The sequence below is a fragment of the Phyllobates terribilis genome, unplaced genomic scaffold (assembly GCF_046119375.1).
Source record: "Phyllobates terribilis strain yellow unplaced genomic scaffold, ASM4611937v1 Scaffold_1__5_contigs__length_1240528914, whole genome shotgun sequence".
In the NCBI taxonomy this organism is placed as follows: domain Eukaryota; kingdom Metazoa; phylum Chordata; class Amphibia; order Anura; family Dendrobatidae; genus Phyllobates; species Phyllobates terribilis.
Genome location: NW_027362761.1, coordinates 769,153,177 through 769,172,972, shown reverse-complemented (window position 1 = coordinate 769,172,972; position 19,796 = coordinate 769,153,177). Strand labels below are relative to the sequence as shown.

At 43.4% G+C, this 19,796-nt stretch overlaps 1 long non-coding RNA gene across 1 annotated transcript in view; it reads right to left on the bottom strand.

The window, feature by feature from the left end:
- Positions 1-19,598: 19,598 nt before the first annotated feature.
- Positions 19,599-19,796, bottom strand: part of LOC141171128 (uncharacterized) — a 56,499-nt gene continuing 56,301 nt past the window's right edge. The window contains exon 4 of the long non-coding RNA XR_012252323.1: positions 19,599-19,707. This is a non-coding gene — a long non-coding RNA (uncharacterized lncRNA). The remainder of the gene's footprint in view (positions 19,708-19,796) is intronic.

Here is a 19,796-nt window from a genome sequence, read left to right as displayed (position 1 = left end):
ATGTTCTGGTGTGTATTTATTTCTTTCTCCAACCCATCCATGCCCACCCCCAGGGGTTAACGTCCGGTGACGAGGGTTTGGATTCTTGCATCAAGTGAAAAAAATTTTGGGCATCGCTACATATGCTTTCCCCCTCTTGAGTCTGTGAAGCTTTGGATCAGACCTCTGATGCCCCGGAATAGAATGTGTGAACAGCTCTGCAGACTCGCCCATCTGTGCTTCTCCACAGTCAGTTGGCCTGTTGGAGAGTTGTCACATGGGTGAAAACAAGGGTAATTGGGGTGCCACCTCTGAGGACTGTACTGTGTGTGATGTTAAGAAGAGGAGCAGAGGCCACTTGATGCAGCGCTTGTCATTTACTGGAGCACATGTTCTTCCTGCCCCTCATCTACAAGGCATACCGCTGTGCGACTGCCAAAGAAAGGGAGTGGAGTCCAGTAACAGAAGTTTTCAAAGTGCTGCACAATTTCTCACTGCTGCAAAACAAACCAGCTTCTCATCTCTCATATCATATGTCTCACAACCCTAAACAGCTATTCAGTACTTTCAAGTCCCTCCTCTGTCCACCAGCTCCCTCTCCCTCTCCTCTCATCTTAGCTGAAGACTTAGCCTCATTCTTCAAGCAGAAGATTGACAACATAGGGCAAAGCTTTTGCTTAAAATCCCAACAGCCCCTTCTCTCTCATAATGACTCAACTCTCCTCCTCCAAAGTCAGCTTCTCCGCCATCACGGAAGATCATCTTTACTCTCCAAATCACATCTCACCACCTGTGAACTTGACCCAATACCATCCCACATCATTTTAAACCGCACCACAGTCTTCATCCCAATTCTAACCCTCCTCTTCAACCTGTTACAAACAACTGGCGTCTTCCCCTCATGATTCAAACATACCTCGATCACACCCATCCTCCAAAAGCCCTCCCTTGACCCATCCTATGTTTAGCTATCGCCCCATCTCACTTCTCCCCTATGCCTCCAAACTACTGAATCAACACATCTATTTTGAACTGTCCTCCCACCTCTCCTCCTGCTCCCTCTTTGAGCATTTACAAAGTAGCTTCTAACCTCACCATTCCACTGAAAATGCCCTGACTAAAGTCACCAACTTCCTACTAACTGCTAAATCCAATCAAGACTACTCTGTCCTCCTCCTCCTAGACCTGTAATCTGCCTTCGACACAGTAGACCATACCCTCTTACTATAGACTCTCATCTCTCGGCATCACAGACTTGGCCCTGTCATGGATCTTTTCATACTTAACCGACAGGACATTCAGTGTCTCCCACTCACACATCACCTTTTCATCACGCCCCTTATGTGTCGGTGTCTCCCAAGGTTCAGTTCTAGGACCCAGGCTCTTCTCCATCTACACCTTCAGCATGAGACAGCTCATAGTCTCACGGATTTAAGTATCACCTCTATGTTGATGACACACAGATCTACCTCTCTGGACCTGATGTCACCTCCTTACTAACCAGAATCCCACAATGTGTGTCCTGCATTTAATCTATCTTCTCTGCTAGATTTGTAAAAATTAACATGGATAAAACAGAATGCATCATCTTTCCACCATCTCATTCATCCCCCCCCCCAACTGACCTATCCATCAAAGTGAATGGCTACCCAATCTCCCCAGTCCAGCAAGCTTGACTCTGATCTGTCCTTCAAACGTCAGATCCAAGCCCTTTTCACTTGCTGCTGACTCCAACTCCAAAGTATCTCGGGGATCTGCACATTCCTCAACCATGAATGTAGAAAAACACCAGTGAACGCCCTCATCATCTTTCGCCTCGACTACTACAAGCTCCTGCTCTGTGGCCTCCCTTCTACCACTCTCGCACCCCTCCAATCTATCCTAAACTGTGCTGGCCGATTAACCCACCTGTCACCCCGCTATTTCCAGACTTCTCCCCTCTGTCAATCCCTGTTGCCCATAGACTGCAGTTGAAAAGCCTAACTTTGGCATACCAAGCCATCAAAAACCTGTCTACTCCATACATGTGTGACCTACTCTCCCTGTACTACTATAGTTACCTGCACGCAATTTACCATCCTTCCAAGATCTCCTTCTCTACTTCCCTCTTATCTCTTCTTGTCACGATTGCATACAAGATTTGTCCCGTGAATCTCTACTACTGTGTATTGCTGTACCCCAACACATCAGACTCTTGCCTACAGTGCAAATTTTGAAAAGGAAGCTGAAGACCACTTTTTGTGGCAAGTGTACAATCTGCGGTAAGCCTCGCTCCAGCATACTGCTGCACAACTAGCTGTACCCTGACCTACTGTATCCTCACCCATCTCTGGTATATTGTTTGTGCGGGTAGGATCCTCTCTCCTCTTGTACCAGTCAATGACCCCTTTTCACATGTAGTGCGCCATGGAATAAAAGTCACTAATAATAATTATAGTACTTGTAATCGATGGCACTTTCCTGGTGTCTACCCCTAATTTGATGTTTTTTGGCAGCTTTTGGGCCCGTTGGAAGGTGTTGTATATGCTTCCCCCCCCCCCCATTGAATCCTATGGCGTTCGGAAATGTTCAACGAATAAATTAGGCGAATGTCTAAATATTCGGCGAACATTTCCAAACCGAAGATTGAAATGTTCGCTCATCTCTAATTAAAAGTTAGAACTTAGATTAACATCACATCCTCTATTCCAGTCTTTTAACTCTTTCCTCCTTACACCTTTTCTCTTTTGATTACATATGCAGATTAAATGATAGTGATGAAATTTGGTTACTATTATTAATCCTTTTTTGTAAGAATCATGCTCATTTTATGCACATACAGTATTTCTAAGAACAAGTAGATCTCCTGGAATTTAGCTGCTAAATATATTATCTGATAGAACCCACTGGAATGTAAACACTAAACTCCATCATATTTGACTCCAATGAGGAGGAAGGTATCATTGCAGAATTTATTATTGTTTTGTTGATTATATTGTCTTTTCATAAACAGAATCATTAAATACAAATTAAATTAAATGCACTTTACCACATCCACAGCCTTTTTAGCATGTCTAAATATCTCTTCCTTGGTTGTCCTTTCTCACCACACTTGCAGTGTTGGTGTACAGATGTAAGCCAATATTGGCGCTGTTAGTTGGCATTTTTTAATCACACAATTTCTTTGGCCAGGGTAACCCACAGAAAATAACAAAACACAGTGCAGCCTAGCCAGATACATTTATGCAGAATTAAAGGTTATTATAATACTCACAAAACCCAATTTGATAAAATCACATTAAAATGTCTAAAAACACGACACACATTTGTCCGACCCTGGGTTTCACCTAACTGCTTCTTCATGAGACAAGCTGCGCATGCTCCATAACCTTTGACTCTTTATCCCGGAATTAAAGCTAATCTGTCAGCAGATTTTTGCTACCTCATCTGAGAGCAGCATGATGTAGGCAAAGAGACCCTAAATGCAACAATGTATCATTTAGTTTACTGGGTGCAGTCGTTCTTGCACGATGATAGTTTTTAGAGTTAGCAATGCAGCAGAGCTGAGAAAGTTAACCCTGCCCACACCAGCCTCTGTATGTACATAATCTATAGACAGTGAGGTCCCTATCACAGAAGGGGGTGGAGTTGGACTTGGAAGCATGTCATTCTAAGTAAACAAACCTACATAGTCTGACATGTGACACATCTTTGAGTTCAGTGTTTTAAGAGAGGGCTCTGCCCTTGCGGGCTTACAGTCTACCAAATAATGGGGAAGGAGACAGTTGAGTAGGGGGTTTTGTGGCAGCTCCGGTGGTGGTGAGGTGGCAGCGGGGTCACGGCAGGCTGTGTTTCTTGTAGAGGCGGGTTTTTTAAGTTCCATCTGAAAATTCTGAGTGTGATGGATAATTGGATGTGTTGAGGCACAGAATTCCAGAGTATGGGAGACACTCGGGAGAAGTCTTGGAGGTGATTGGGTGAGAAATGTATGAGTGTGGAGAATAGCAGTAAGTCTTGGGAGGACCAGAGATTGAGTGTTGGAAGGTATCAGGAGATTAGTTCGGAGATACACGAAGGAAACAGATTATGGGTGGCTTTGCAGGTCAGTATTAGTAGTTTGAACTGGATATACAAGGAGGCTACAAAGGAGGATATTGCAGTAGTTGAGGTGGGAGATGATGAGGACACACACTAACATTTTAGTAGATTCAGTGTAGAGGAAAGAATGGTTTCTGGAAATATTTTTGAGTTGGAAGTGGCATTATTGGGCATTATGATAAAACTTCAGACAGAAAGGCCAACAAACAAACAGCAACTGAAAACCACCGCAGTGAAGGCCTGGCAGAGCATCAAAAAGGAGGAAACACAGCGTCTGGTGATGTCCATGAGTTCAAGACTTCAGGCAGTCATTGCCAACAATGGGTTTTCAACCAAGTACTAGAAATGAACATTTTATTTACAATTATTTAATCTGTCCAATTACTTTTGGTCCCTTTAAAAAAAGGGTGGCACATGTTAAGGAGCTGAAACTCCTAAACCCTTCATCCAATTTTAATGTGGATACCCTCAAATGAAAGCTGAAAGTCTGAACTTCAACTGCATCTGAATTGTTTTGTTTAAAATTCATTGTGGTAATGTCTAGAACCAAAATTAGAAAAATGTTGTCTCTGTCCAAATATATATGGACCTAACTGTATAATATCCATACGACTCTATGCTCAAACATATTTAAGATAAAAAGAAGAATTAATGAGGTTCATATCAAATCATCTTGCTGAGTAACTATTAATAAGGTCATCTAAGAAGCTCAAGAAGAGGTTTTCGGATTGCAATAATCTCTGCAAGCCTCTTTTATCAGCAAGGCCTTCTTTTCCAAGAAACGCTATTGTTAGGAAATTATGACACAACAGGAGAAACTCTGCTTCGGCAGAGATGTATGAGCCCATTAGGCATTCACTATAAATTCCAGAACAACAGTCAAGGTTTTCCCTAATGTTGCAGCACCAGCTTGTGGTTATACTAGAAATGTTTTTTGGGCATCAAATATGTTGCTATAACTAGCAAAATGTGAATTTTCACACCCCCAAAAACAACTGCACAGTAGCTCTATAATCATTGAACAAATAACTTCTTCTTTCAATAAGTGTATCTGGAACAGAAATTATACAAACACAATCATTCATTTCTATGGATACTGTATATTTGAATATAAATTATATAAAATATTTATACTTTGTATAAAGGATAATAATAATAATAATATCCTTTTGACTACTTCCAGGATATAGGCATTTAGGTCCAGTCAATCAGTCAAAAGCAAATTGATTTAGTTTCTTAGAACGCCTCTATTAATATTATGATCTCATTTATACTGTCCCGCCAAACCGATTGTCTGCTATGATTAGGAATGAGCTACGTTGTGCAGGTAGATGGCACTGAAATGGAGAGACAAATGGAAATGGAATGGAAACTTGCCAATTCACACACATAAATTCAGTAAATTTTTATGAGCTTATTCTTACCATAGACACCTACAGATTATGACATATACAGTTCTGATGGTATCAACTTGTAGTCGGCCATTTCTAAGAATTGGCAGGGTGTAGCTTGCAGACAAGCAGGGTACGGTAACACTACTAAATTTCTTCTTCATTACGCAGTAAGAAATTCAAACACAAAATGGAGTCTCTAAGATGGCTGCTGAGCAGGAGTAGGCCTGAGGACTCCTTCATCAATATTGTATTTTTTGTCTTGTGGTATTAAATTCTTCAAAATAGACCCACGTAGTTCATGAATTTCGCAGAAAATTAAAGAGTCTTTAGTTTTCTCTTCAAACCTATTTGTACCTATTTAGTGCAAAAAGGTCACATGTTCCACTAAAATGTCATAAATTTGCTAAAAAAATTCCAAGCGAATTTAAAATAACTCCAATGGGACACTAAAGTACATTCACACAAAAAAATGTAATTTTTTTAAAAACAATCTATTTTTGCAGATCATGTCTGGCAGTAGTTTTATCTTTTTTTCTTGATTAAAACACAAGAATGGGGGAGTATGGGGGAGTCGGGAGATTTACAGCTGTAGCTGCCTGTCAGAAATAGCTGCCAGCAGGCAGCCATCTCATGTATATGGGCAACATATGTCCTTCTCCAGCAGATTAACCCTTTACAAGCAGCTAAATCTGCTAGAAAATGAACCCTTTACAAGCAACTTTTCTTGCAGATTAACCACTTAAAAGCATCTGTTTCGCCCTCTATTATTTGGACCGCATAATACCAAGTGACATTTTATTAAATAGCTGATAAATAATATTCTGAATAAAGTAATTTGATTTCAGGCTCCTGGCTGGAGTTGAGGAAACATTTTGCTGATTCGCTGCTCATTGGGATGCATTTGTGAATTCATTCACCATGTTTATGATTCTCTTGGAAAATTTATGAGAAAAATGAGTGAATCTATCCTTCCATTTTATTTTAAGGACCAGTATGTTGAGAAAACAGAGAAATAGGCCAAATCCTGAAAGACCTGAGCACAAGGCTCCATTTGCAATTTAGATACTGTATAGAATAAGACCACTTTCCCCTTGCTCACATAAGAATCTCACCAGATTTTGAGCTCACTCTGGTAAAAAAAGAAAAGTAAAATCTGAGGGAAAATTTCATGTGTCATATGATGAGATGGCTTAATGGAGCCTCTGGTCAGGATAAGTAGGTCTCAAACAGCAAGGACAGGTGGTGCTGGTGCAGCAGGATGGATGAGTCGGTTACATAGCGACATAATAGTCGGAGCTGTAGTGAAGCTGAACCATTGATGTAAAGCTGAACAGAAAACTGCAGTAGAGGAGACTAGGATGTAGCGCTGGAGCTGTTGCATTGGAGACTAAGAAGTAGTCGTAGTAGTAGTAGTTAAGCAACAGAATTGTAGCATTACAGACTTAATTAATTGAGTTGTGGAGATTTAGTATTGAAGACTTTAATGTAACAGAGCTGGAGTAGTAAACCTAGGTATATTGGAGACTTGAGTGTGGGAGAGTAGTGACACTTGGATGTAACAGATCTGAACAGCAGATTAGGGGTAGTGGAGAACAATCAGGAACACCAAATACCTGATCTGGCAGCATGATGTCATCACAGCTCATCGGCTTGTTGATGCAACCTAAGATACAGTACAGACCAAAAGTTAGGACGCACCTTCTCATTTAATGATTTTTCTGTATTTTCATGACTATGAAAATTGTACATTCACACTGAAGGTATCAAAAGTATGAATTAACACATGTGGAATTATATACTTAACAAAAAAGTGTGAAACATCTGAAAATATGTCTTATATTCTAGGTTCTTCAAAGTAGCCACCTTTTGCTTTGATGACTGCTTTGCACACTCTTGGCATTCTCTTGCCGAGCTTCAAGAGATAGTCACCGGAAATGGTTTTCACTTCACAGGTTGTAACATACCTGGCGGCGTCCTTGCATAGTGGTCCATTTCCCACTGTGCAGGAGCGCGCACTTGATCTCCTGTCCGGAATGTCTCTCTGGCTTCCCTCCATGCTGTCTGTTTGTGTCTGTCTCTGCTGCTTAAGGGCGGCGCCCGATCACTTCCTGCTTTTTGTACCTGCTGTGGGTCACACCCCTTGTGCGTCCTCAGCCTATTGCTGTCTGACACTTGGTATATAGCTCAGCAGCTCCCTTCTATCCCTGCCTGAGCATAGTGTTTTCCTTCAGTGTGTGCTTGCACTCTGAAGGTGCCAGGTCCCGTCTTTGTTTCCTTGTCTGCCTTTCCTGGAGGCTGTATTTCCAGGCCTGTCTGAACTTAGTCCTGTTTGTCTCCTGCTTTGCGGTATTAGTTCCCGTGTCTGAACTAAGTCCTGTATGTCTCCTGCTTTTCGGTATTAGTTCCCGTGTCTGAACTGAGTCCTGTATGTCTCCTGCTTTTTGTATCAGTTTCCGTGTCTGAACTGAGTCCTGTATTTCTCCTGCTTTGCGGTATTAGTTCCCGTGTCTGAACTAAGTCCTGTATGTCTCCTGCTTTTTGTATCAGTTCCCGTGTCTGAACTGAGTCCTGTATGTCTCCTGCTTTGCGGTATTAGTTCCCGTGTCTGAACTGAGTCCTTTCTGTGTTCTTTTGTCTGTCCTGTCTGAACACGCTCCTTGCCTGTTCGTTCCGCCTCTCTGGGGGCCGTATTCCCAGACCCGCTCCTGTATCCCGCTGCAGTGTCGGTCTCCGCCGTACACTCAGTTCCAGTCTGAACACTCTCCTGTCCTTTACCTGTTTTGCCTCTATGTCCGTTCCCTTCCTTTTTCTGCAGAATCTGAACTCGTACCTAACTCCTGCTTGTTTTCTCTGCAAGTACTGTGTGAGTATCTGGCTCTGTCTTTCCCTTCCTGTCTGTTCCGTGTGAACAGAGCCCTGTCCTCCCTGCTCAGCCTTGTCTGCACTCTAGCAGTGCTTGCCTGTAACCCTCTGCCTGTATTGTTCCTGAGTCCCGGTGTGTACTGGGTCCTATCCCGCCTGTGTTCCTACCTGCTAGTGCCTTCCTGTCTGCACTCTAGCTGTGCTTGCCTTTACCCCCCTGCCTGCATACCCGCCTGCCTGCATACCAGTCGTGCCTGCCTATACCCACCAGTCTGTGTGCCAGCCTACCAGCCTGTTCCTGTATTCCCCTGTGTGGGTCAACAGCCGTGTCCGGGGTCTGTCCTGGAGTAGCACCTGGTCCCTCTGCTCGGTTCCTCCTTGGTGCACTGGCGTCGTATGCCGTCGTGCGACCCTGGTCGGATCGGGTGAATACTTAGTCACGCCCCTCCAGGCATTCACTCTCCGGCACGGTCCAGTGGAATCACTACCAATCCCACGCACACGCCGCTTAGCCCGGGCGTGTGCATAACAGCATGCTCAGGCCATGGTTCCCGTTGAGCCCCACGGCCTTCGCTCTTTGAGAAGTTTTTCCAGCGAATACATGCATTAAAATAAAATAAATAAATTTTTTTCCCCCTTTAGCTGAGTTCCAGGCGAGTTACGCACCCGTCCAGATGGATCTATCAGCCCTCGTTCCTGCGGATCCGCCACGTTACTATGGGGATCCAAGACAGTGTCGTGCATTTGTGGAGCAATGCATGCTACACTTTAAGACCTACCCTCTCTACTTTCCATCCGATTGGGCTAAAGTGGCCTTTATGATGTCTTACCTGGCGGGTGATGCCTTGGAATGGATCAACCCCCTATATGAAACACAGGATCCGATCCTCCGGGACCTAATGGCCTTCCTGGTGGCCTTTCTAATGGTCTTCGATGATCCTAACCCGGAGGCTCCTGCTGAAGCTTCACCTCCCAATATCCCGGAGCAGCCCCGATGGGTAATGTGTGTGGGTAGCGCAATAGTCCTCCAGCCCAATGAGACTACTGCCCACCCAGAATCCTCACAGGGTGACTACGCTTTCCGGAATACTTCTCTCAACCTCAAGAGGCAGTCCAGACGTGCTAGACGTAGAGGCAAGCCGTCACGCCAGGGTCTGTCCTCCCTGAGACCTCCTGACCCCAACCTTGAAGTCCCTACTGAAGCTTCATCTCCCTGTATCCCGGAGAAACCCCAATGGGTAATGTGCGTGGGTAGTGCACCAGTTCTCCTGCCCGAAGAGACTTCTGCCCATCCAGACTCCACACAGGAGAACTTCCTGCACCCGGCATCAGATGCTTCTCTCTCTTTAACCGGTGTGCATGTCCAAGGATGCTCCAAAGCTGTGGTTACCTCTGAGTCTGTGCACCTCTACTACCTGGCGGAGGATCCCCTGTTGCCTCCTGAATCCTCCGGGATACCACTCGATGACAAATGGAGAGAGACTTCTCTACACCCGGTACTCAATACTTTGTCCGCTTCGTCCTGTGAGCCTGACAATGGGTACCCCAAAGTGGTAGTTACCTCCGAGTCTCTACACCCCTCCGACCAGGCGGAGGATCTCCAGTTGTCTCCTGAACCCTTCGGGGTGCTACCTGGTAACGAAAGGACAGAGACTCTCCTATACTCTGTACCTGATACCTCGCTCGCTTCGTCCAGTGAGTCCAACCTAGTGTACTCCGAAGCAGAAGTTACTCCCGAGTCTCTACACCCCTCCGACCAGGCGGAGGACCTCCAGTTGTGTTCAGAACCCTTCGGGGTGCCACCTGGTGGTGAATGGACAGAGACTTTTTCCTATATTCGGTACCCGATACCTCGCCTGCTTCCTCCAGTGAGTCCGACCTAGTGTACTCTGAAGCAGTTGTTTTCTCTGAGCCTCTGCACTCCTCTGACCCGGCGGAGGACCTCCAGTTGTTTCCTGAATCCTCCGGGGTACCACCAGATAACAAAGAGACAGTGACTTTTCCTCATTATGTACCTGATAACCCGTCTATTTTTTCCTGTGAGCTTGACAAGATGTACCTCGAAGCAGAGATTACCCTCAAGTCTCTGTCCCCCTCCAACCCAGTGAACGACTGGTCCTCGAATTCCCTGCGGAAGATTCTGGCAGGTCTGAAGAAGAGGGGGCGTAAGGGGGGAGGTACTGTAACATACCTGGCGGCGTCCTTGCATAGTGGTCCATTTCCCACTGTGCAGGAGCGCGCACTTGATCTCCTGTCCGGAATGTCTCTCTGGCTTCCCTCCATGCTGTCTGTTTGTGTCTGTCTCTGCTGCTTAAGGGCGGCGCCCGATCACTTCCTGCTTTTTGTACCTGCTGTGGGTCACACCCCTTGTGCGTCCTCAGCCTATTGCTGTCTGACACTTGGTATATAGCTCAGCAGCTCCCTTCTATCCCTGCCTGAGCATAGTGTTTTCCTTCAGTGTGTGCTTGCACTCTGAAGGTGCCAGGTCCCGTCTTTGTTTCCTTGTCTGCCTTTCCTGGAGGCTGTATTTCCAGGCCTGTCTGAACTTAGTCCTGTTTGTCTCCTGCTTTGCGGTATTAGTTCCCGTGTCTGAACTAAGTCCTGTATGTCTCCTGCTTTTCGGTATTAGTTCCCGTGTCTGAACTGAGTCCTGTATGTCTCCTGCTTTTTGTATCAGTTTCCGTGTCTGAACTGAGTCCTGTATTTCTCCTGCTTTGCGGTATTAGTTCCCGTGTCTGAACTAAGTCCTGTATGTCTCCTGCTTTTTGTATCAGTTCCCGTGTCTGAACTGAGTCCTGTATGTCTCCTGCTTTGCGGTATTAGTTCCCGTGTCTGAACTGAGTCCTTTCTGTGTTCTTTTGTCTGTCCTGTCTGAACACGCTCCTTGCCTGTTCGTTCCGCCTCTCTGGGGGCCGTATTCCCAGACCCGCTCCTGTATCCCGCTGCAGTGTCGGTCTCCGCCGTACACTCAGTTCCAGTCTGAACACTCTCCTGTCCTTTACCTGTTTTGCCTCTATGTCCGTTCCCTTCCTTTTTCTGCAGAATCTGAACTCGTACCTAACTCCTGCTTGTTTTCTCTGCAAGTACTGTGTGAGTATCTGGCTCTGTCTTTCCCTTCCTGTCTGTTCCGTGTGAACAGAGCCCTGTCCTCCCTGCTCAGCCTTGTCTGCACTCTAGCAGTGCTTGCCTGTAACCCTCTGCCTGTATTGTTCCTGAGTCCCGGTGTGTACTGGGTCCTATCCCGCCTGTGTTCCTACCTGCTAGTGCCTTCCTGTCTGCACTCTAGCTGTGCTTGCCTTTACCCCCCTGCCTGCATACCCGCCTGCCTGCATACCAGTCGTGCCTGCCTATACCCACCAGTCTGTGTGCCAGCCTACCAGCCTGTTCCTGTATTCCCCTGTGTGGGTCAACAGCCGTGTCCGGGGTCTGTCCTGGAGTAGCACCTGGTCCCTCTGCTCGGTTCCTCCTTGGTGCACTGGCGTCGTATGCCGTCGTGCGACCCTGGTCGGATCGGGTGAATACTTAGTCACGCCCCTCCAGGCATTCACTCTCCGGCACGGTCCAGTGGAATCACTACCAATCCCACGCACACGCCGCTTAGCCCGGGCGTGTGCATAACACAGGTGTACCCTATAAGGTTTAATAAGTGGGATTTCTTGCCTTATAAATGGGGTTGGGACCATCAGTTGCGTTGTGCAGAAGTCTGGTGGATAAACAGTTGATAATCCTAATGAATAGACTGTTAGAATTTGTATTATGGCAAGAAAAAAGCAGCTAAGTAAAGAAAAACGAGTGGCCATCATTACTTTAAGAAATGAAGGTCAGTCAGTCCGAAAAATTGGGAAAACTTTGAAAGTGTCCCCAAGAGCAGTTGCAAAAACCATCAAGCGCTACAAAGAAACTGGCTCACATGAGGACCGCCACAGGAAAGGAAGACCAAGAGTCACCTCTACTTCTGAGGATAAGTTTATCTGAGTCACTAGCCTGAGAAATCGCAGGTTAACAGCAGCTCAGATTAGAGACCAGGTCAATGCCACACAGAGTTCTAGCAGCAGACACATCTCTACAACATCTGTTAAGAGGAGACTTTGTGCAGCAGGCCTTCATGGTAAAGTAGCTGCTAGGAAACCATTGCTAAGGACAGGCAACAAGCAGGAGAGACTTGTTTGGGCTAAAGAACACAAGGAATGGACATTAGACCAGTGGAAATCTGTGCTTTGGTCTGATGAGTCCAAATTTGAGATCTTTGGTTCCAACCACCGTGTCTTTGTGCTATGCAGAAAAGGTGAACGGATGGAATCTACATGCCTGGTTCCCACTGTGAAGCATGGAGGAGGAGGTGTGATGGTGTGGGGGTGCTTTGCTGGTGACACTGTTGGGGATTTATTCAAAATTGAAGGCATACTGAACCAGCATGGCTACCACAGCATCTTGCAGCGGCATGCTATTCCATCCGGTTTGCGTTTAGTTGGACCATCATTTATTTTTCAGCAGGACAATGACCCCAAACACACCTCCAGGCTGTGCAAGAGCTATTTGACCAAGAAAGAGAGTGATGGGGTGCTACGCCAGATGACCTGGCCTCCACAGTCACCAGACCTGAACCCAATCGAGATGGTTTGGGATAAGCTGGACCGCAGAATGAAGGCAAAAGGGCCAACAAGTGCTAATCATCTCTGGGAACTCCTTCAAGATTGTTGGAAGACCATTTCTGGTGACTACCTCTTGAAGCTCATCAAGAGAATGCCAAGAGTGTGCAAAGCATTCATCAAAGCAAAAGGTGGCTACTTTGAAGAACCTAGAATATAAGACATATTTTCAGTTTTTTCACACTTTTTTGTTAAGTACATAATTCCACATAGTAACATAGTTTGTAAAGCCGAATAAAGACTTGTGTCCATCAAGTTCGACCTGTTAGTTCTGTAATTGCTAAAGTTGATCCAGAGGAGGGCAAAAACCCCAAATGATTTAGCCAATCTTCACCTGAGGAAAAATTCCCACCTGACTCTGAAACCAGCAGTCAGAATAAATCCCTGTATCAACCTACTATTTTATTTTATTTTTAAGTATACGCTGAAATCTGCCTGGTATCTAGAAATGCATCCAGTCCCCGCTTGAACTGGTGTAGTGAATCCGACATTACCGTCTCCTCACTCAGTGAATTCCATATTTTCACTGCTCTTACCATAAAGAACCCCTTCCTATGCTGGTGCTGAAACCTTTTCTCTTCCAGTCTTAGTGAATGCCCTCTTGTTACCGTAATATCCCTCCTTTGGAACAAATCCCGGGCAAGATCTCTATACTGTCCCCTAACATATTTGTACACATTTATTATGTCCCCCCTCAACCTTCTCTTTTCCAGGCTGAATAGTCCTAGTTTTGTCAACCTCTCTGGGTATTGCAGTCCCTCCATTCCCTTTACTAATTTTGTTGCCCTTCTTTGTACCTTTTCAAGCTCATTTATATCCTTTCTATATATTGGGGCCCATAACTGAGCACTGTATTCCAAGTGTGGTCTGACCAGTGCTTTGTACAGTGGAAGAACAATGTTCTCATCCTTTGCAGCTATACCTCTTCTGATACATCCCATTACCCTGTTTGCCCTTACAGCAGCGGCCTGACTTTGGGCACTCCAATTTAGTTTGCTATCAATCAAGACGCCCAAGTCCTTCTCCATCTCTGAATTCCCCAATGATTTCCCATTCAGTGAGTACTGGTGACTTCCATTTTTCCTTCCCATATGTATGACCTTACATTTCTCCTCGTTAAACCTCATTTGCCATTTAATGCTCCACCTACCCAGCTTATCCAAGTCCCTCTGTAGGTCTGCACTATCCTCTTTTGTATTAATTGTTTTACATAACTTTGTGTCATCTGCAAACATTGATATTTTACTATTTAACCCGTTGACTATGTCGTTAATAAAGATATTAAATAACATTGGGCCTAGTACAGACCCCTGTGGTACCCCACTAGTGACACTTACCCAATCTGAGAATATTCCATTTATAACCAACCTCTGCCTTCTATCCCTTAGCCAGTTTGCTACCCACTTGCAAACATTTTCCCCCAGCCCCATCATTCTCATTTTGTATACCAACCTATTATGTGGCACGCTATCGAACGCTTTTGAGAAGTCGAGATACACGACATCCACTGGTTCCCCCTGATCTACTCGAGAGCTAACCTCCTCGTAGAAGTCAATCAGGTTCCCGCTTCCCGACAGCCCACTGTAGATAAACGTCCGCGCTGCCTGGGACCTGTGCAGCGCGGACGTTTAAAAACGGTGGGTGGTCCCGCAGCGCTCAGGACCCCCAGGGTCCTGCAAGCGCTGCAGGTGCGGTGCAGAGCGATAGCTCTGACAGGGAACATCATCGGGACCTGATTGGATCAGGTCCCAGTGATGTTAACCCTTTGCTGTCTTCTATATGCCGCGATCTATAGTGATTACGGCATATAGAAGACAGCAGGAGGAGAGGGGGTGGTATACTTACCTCTCCGAAGATACCTGATACCTTCCAGGACCTGACGTTGCTATGGCAGCTGGAGGTCACATGACCGCCTCCAGATCTGCCATATATGGTGTCCTGCCTGGCTCAGCCTGCAGCTGAAGCCTGGCAGGACACACTGACTGTGAAACAGCAAAGATCTCATGTAATGTAATACATGTCTATTACATTACATGAGATCAGTGATCAGAAAAATAAAAATTAATGTCCCATACAGGGACTAAGTAAAAATGTAAAAAAAAAAGTAAAAAAAATGTTTTGAAACTGTTAAAAAAAATAAATAAAAATAAATAAATAAAATATTAAACCGATAAATCCGTATATTTATGCAAAAACAAAAAAAGTACGCATATTTGGTATCGCCGCGTCCGAAACAACCAGAGCTATAGAACTGTCACACTAATTAACTCCTTCTGTGCACACCGTAATAAAAATAAATAAAAAACGGAGCAAAAAACTATGCTTTTTCCTCATATCGCCAAACAAAAATTGGAAAAAAATGCGATCAAAAAGCAAAATGGAAATAAAAATGGTACGGCTGAAAACGTCATCTTGTTCCGCAAAAAACAAGCCACCATACAGCTCCATCAGCCGAAAAATAAAAAAGTTATACCTCTCAGAATAAAGCAATGCAAAAAAAATATTTTTTCTATAAAATTGTTTTATTGTGTAAAAGCGCCAAAACATAAAAAAATATACAGTAAGTGTAGTATCGCTGTAAACGTACTGACCCGGAGAATAATGCTGCCTTATCACTTTTACCACACGCAGAACGGCATAAAAAAAACCTCAAAAAACAATTCGTGAATTGTTGGTTTTTGTTAATTTTACCTCCCAAAAAACGGAATAGAACGCAATCAAAAAATGTCACATACCCAAAAATGGTACCAATAAAAATGTCAACTCGTCCCGCAAAAAACAAGCTGTCACATGACTCTGTCGGCTGAAATATGGAAAAATTATAGCTCTCAAAATATGGCGATGCAAAAACTAGATTTTGCAAAAAAAAGCGTCTTTTAGTGTGTTTCAGCTGTCAATCATAAAAACCCAATATAAATCTGGTATCGCTGTAATCGCACCAACCCAAAGAATAAAGTAATCTCATCACTTATACCGCAAGAGGAACGGCGTAAAAAATAAATAAAACCAATTCTTCACCTGCTACTGATTGTTTATTATGTCTCCCAATGTGCTCACCACACTTCTAGATAAGTTCCCTAAGGGGTCTAGTTTACAAAATGGTGGCACTTGTGGGGGGTTTCCACTGTTTAGGCACATTAGGGGCTCCCCAAATGCAACATGGTGTCCGCTAATTATTCAAACAAATTTTACATTCAAAAAGTCAAATGGCGCTCCTTCCCTTCCGAGCCCTGCAGTGCGCCCAAACAGTGGTTTTCCCCCACATATGGGGTATCGGCATACTCAGGAGAAATTGCACAGCAAATTAAATGGTGTAATTTCTCCTGTTACCCTTATGATAATGCAAAATTAGGGGATGAAAAACATTTTTTGTGGGAAAAATGGGAAGATTTTATTTTTACGGCTCAATATTATAAAATTCTGTGAAGCACCTGGGAGTGCAAAGTGCTCACCACACATCTAGATAAGTTCCCTAAGGGGTCTAGTTTCCAAAATGGTGTCACTTGTGGGGGATTTCCACTGTTTACGCACATCAGGGGCTCTCCAAACGCAACATGACGTCTGCTAATTATTCAAACAAATTTTACATTCAAAAAGTCTAATGGCGCTCCTTCCCTTCCGAACCCTGCAGTGCGCCCAAACAGTGGTCTTCCCTCACATATGGGGTATCAGCGCGCTCAAGAGAAATTGCAAAAAAAAATTTGGGGTCCATTTTTTCCTGTTACCCCTGCAAAAATAAAAAAAATTGGGTCTAAAATAACATTTTTGTGAAAATAGTTAAATGTTCATTTTTTTCTTCCACATTCCAAAAATTCCTGTGAAGCACCTGAAGGGTTAATAAAGTTCTTGAATGTGGTTTTGAGCACCTTGAGGGGTGCAGTTTTTAGAATGGTGTCACTTTTGGGTATTTTTTGTCATAAAGACCCCTCAAAGTGACTTCAAATATGATGTGGTCCCTAAAAAAATGTTTTTGTAAATTTTGTTGTAAAAATGAGAAATCGCTGGTCAACTTTTAACCCTTATAGCTCCCTAACAAAAAAAAATTTTGGTTCCAAAATTGAGCTGATGTAAAGTAGACATGTGGGAAATGTTATTTATTAACTATTTTATGTGACATATCTCTCTGATTTAAGGGCATGAAAATTCAAAGTTTGAAAATTGCTAAATTTTCAGAATTTTCGCCAAATTTCCAATTTTTTCACAAATAAACACAAGTGATATCGAAGAAATTTTACCACTATCATGAAGTACAATATGTCACGAAAAAGCAGTCTCAGAATCAGGGAAATACGTTGAAGCGTTCCAGAATAATTACTTCATAAAGTGACAGTGGTCAGAATTGAAAAAATTGACCCGGTCACGAAGGCAAAAACAGGCTCTGGCGCGAAGTGGTTAATTAATAGTTTTGATGCCTTCAGTGTGAATGTACAATTTTCAAAGTGATGAAAATACAGAAAAATCTTTAAATGAGGTGTGTCCAAACTTTTGGTCTGTACTGTATACAGCTAAAAAAATCTGGCGACTGTGGAGGCCAGGTCATCTGGCGTAGCACCCCATCACTCTCCCTCTTGGTCAAATAGCCCTTACACAGCCTGGAGGTGTGTTTGGGGTCATTGTCCTGTTGAAAAATAAATGATGGTCCAACTAAATGCAAACCGGATGGAATAGTATTTCCGCTGCAAGATGCTGTGGTAGCCATGCTGGTTCAGTATGCCTTTTGAATAAATCCCCAACAGTGTCACCAGCAAAGCACCCCCACACCATCACACCTCCTCCTCCATGCTTCACGGTGGGAACCAGGCATGTAGAGTCCATCCGTTCACCTTTTCTGCGTAGCACAAAGACACGGTGGTTGGAACCAAAGATCTCAAATTTGGACTGATCAGACCAAAGCACAGATTTCCACTGGTATAATGTCCATTCCTTGTGTTCTTTAGCCCAAACAAGTCTCTTCTGCTTGTTGTCCTTAGCAGTGGTTTCCTAGCAGCTATTTTACCATGAAGGCCTGCTGCACAAAGTCTCCTCTTATCAGTTGTTGAAGAGATGTGTCTGCTGCTAAAACTCTGTATGGCATTGACCTGGTCTCTAATCTGAGCTGCTGTTAACCTGTGATTTCTGAGGCTGGTGACTCAGATAAACTTATCCTCAGAAGCAGAGGTGACTCTTGGTCTTCCTTTCCTGTGAGGGTCCTCATGTGAGCCAGTTTCTTTGTAGCGCTTGATGGTTTTTGCAACTGCACTTGGGGACACTTTCAAAGTTTGCCCAATTTTTCGGACTGACTGACCTTCATTTCTTAAAGTAATGATGGCCACTCATTTTTCTTTACTTAGCTGCTTTTTTCTTGCCATAATACAAATTCTAACAGTCTATTCATTAGGATTATCAGCTGTGTATCCACCTGACTTCTGCACAGCACAACTGATGGTCCCAACCTCATTTATAAGGCAAGAAATCCCACTTATTAAACCTGACAGGGCACACCTGTGAAGTGAAAACCATTTACGGTGACTACCTCTTGAAGCTCATCAAGAAAATGCCAAGAGTGTGCAAAGCAGTCATCAAAGCAAAAGGTGGCTACTTTGAAGAACCTAGAATATAAGACATATTTTCAGTTGTTTCACACTTTTTTGTTAAGTATATAATTCCACATGTGTTAATTCATACTTTTGATGCCTTCAGTGCGAATGTACAATTTTCATAGTCATGAAAATACAGAAAAATCTTTAAATGAGAAGGTGTGTCCAAACTTTTGGTCTGTACTGTATATGTATTATTTTATTTTTGCACATTGTAGTATTACATGTTTTTTACCCCCTGTTTTCTCTTTCCTTTCTTTTTCATCCCCCCTCTCCTCCCTTTCCATCCCTCACACCCCCCACTACACCCTCTTCTATCCTTCCCCTTCCCTCTTTCCCTTTTCCTCCTCTTTCTCTGTTCCTTTCCTTCTCTTTCTTCCCCCTTTCTCCTTTCTTATAAATCCATGTATGCACTTTTTCTTTAGTGCCACCAAGAACCTATTTTTGGAATAAAGATTTTTTAGTCTGACACAATGTTTGGCTAATTCTTTATTATTATTTTTTCATTATGACCGGGATGTTCGGTTTGTTTTACTTGGGTTACGATTAGTCTTCCGAATGGTCATTTCATAGTCCGGCACATATGTATGTCACACAATGCATCATACGGTTATAATATGAGGTATGTATTGTATGGACGTACATTACACGTGAATTCCAGGAATTGTTCTAATGGATCATAGTATTGCAGCTTTGCTCCATTGTTAGGATTTAGTCGCAATACCATACACAACCAGTGGTCATGTGTAGTACTGTTTTTGGAATAAAAAAAATTTTTTTTTTTTAATCTTGGACAGCTTTTTTAATGCTATTATGGATAATGGACTTTGGGTTGTAGCAATCATGTTTCAAAATTCAGTTGTTAGTTTCAAAGTTAATGACAGCAAAAGTTAAAGCTTCAATTCAATGCTTAGAAAATTGAATATAATGTGGCTGCTTTGAGAAATCTTGTAGAAACTCAATGCTGACACTTCTAATAAATCATCAGTTCACAGTTATACAGTTTAAAATCTTTCTCAAAAACTCAATTCACAACAAAATAATTTTATCAGGAATCAACATTTTCAGTGCAATATTTTTTTTATTTTGCCCACTGTTGCTTCAAGTTCCTCTGCTTGGCTTCTGTACTTCAAGGTCTTATTACCATTCTTACTTTAGCAGGATTTTACTCTGTAATAAACATACAGCGAGACATTATTAGTATTTTTTTTTGCAACTCTATATTTTCATTAAATGTAATCAGCCTTAATCAATGTATC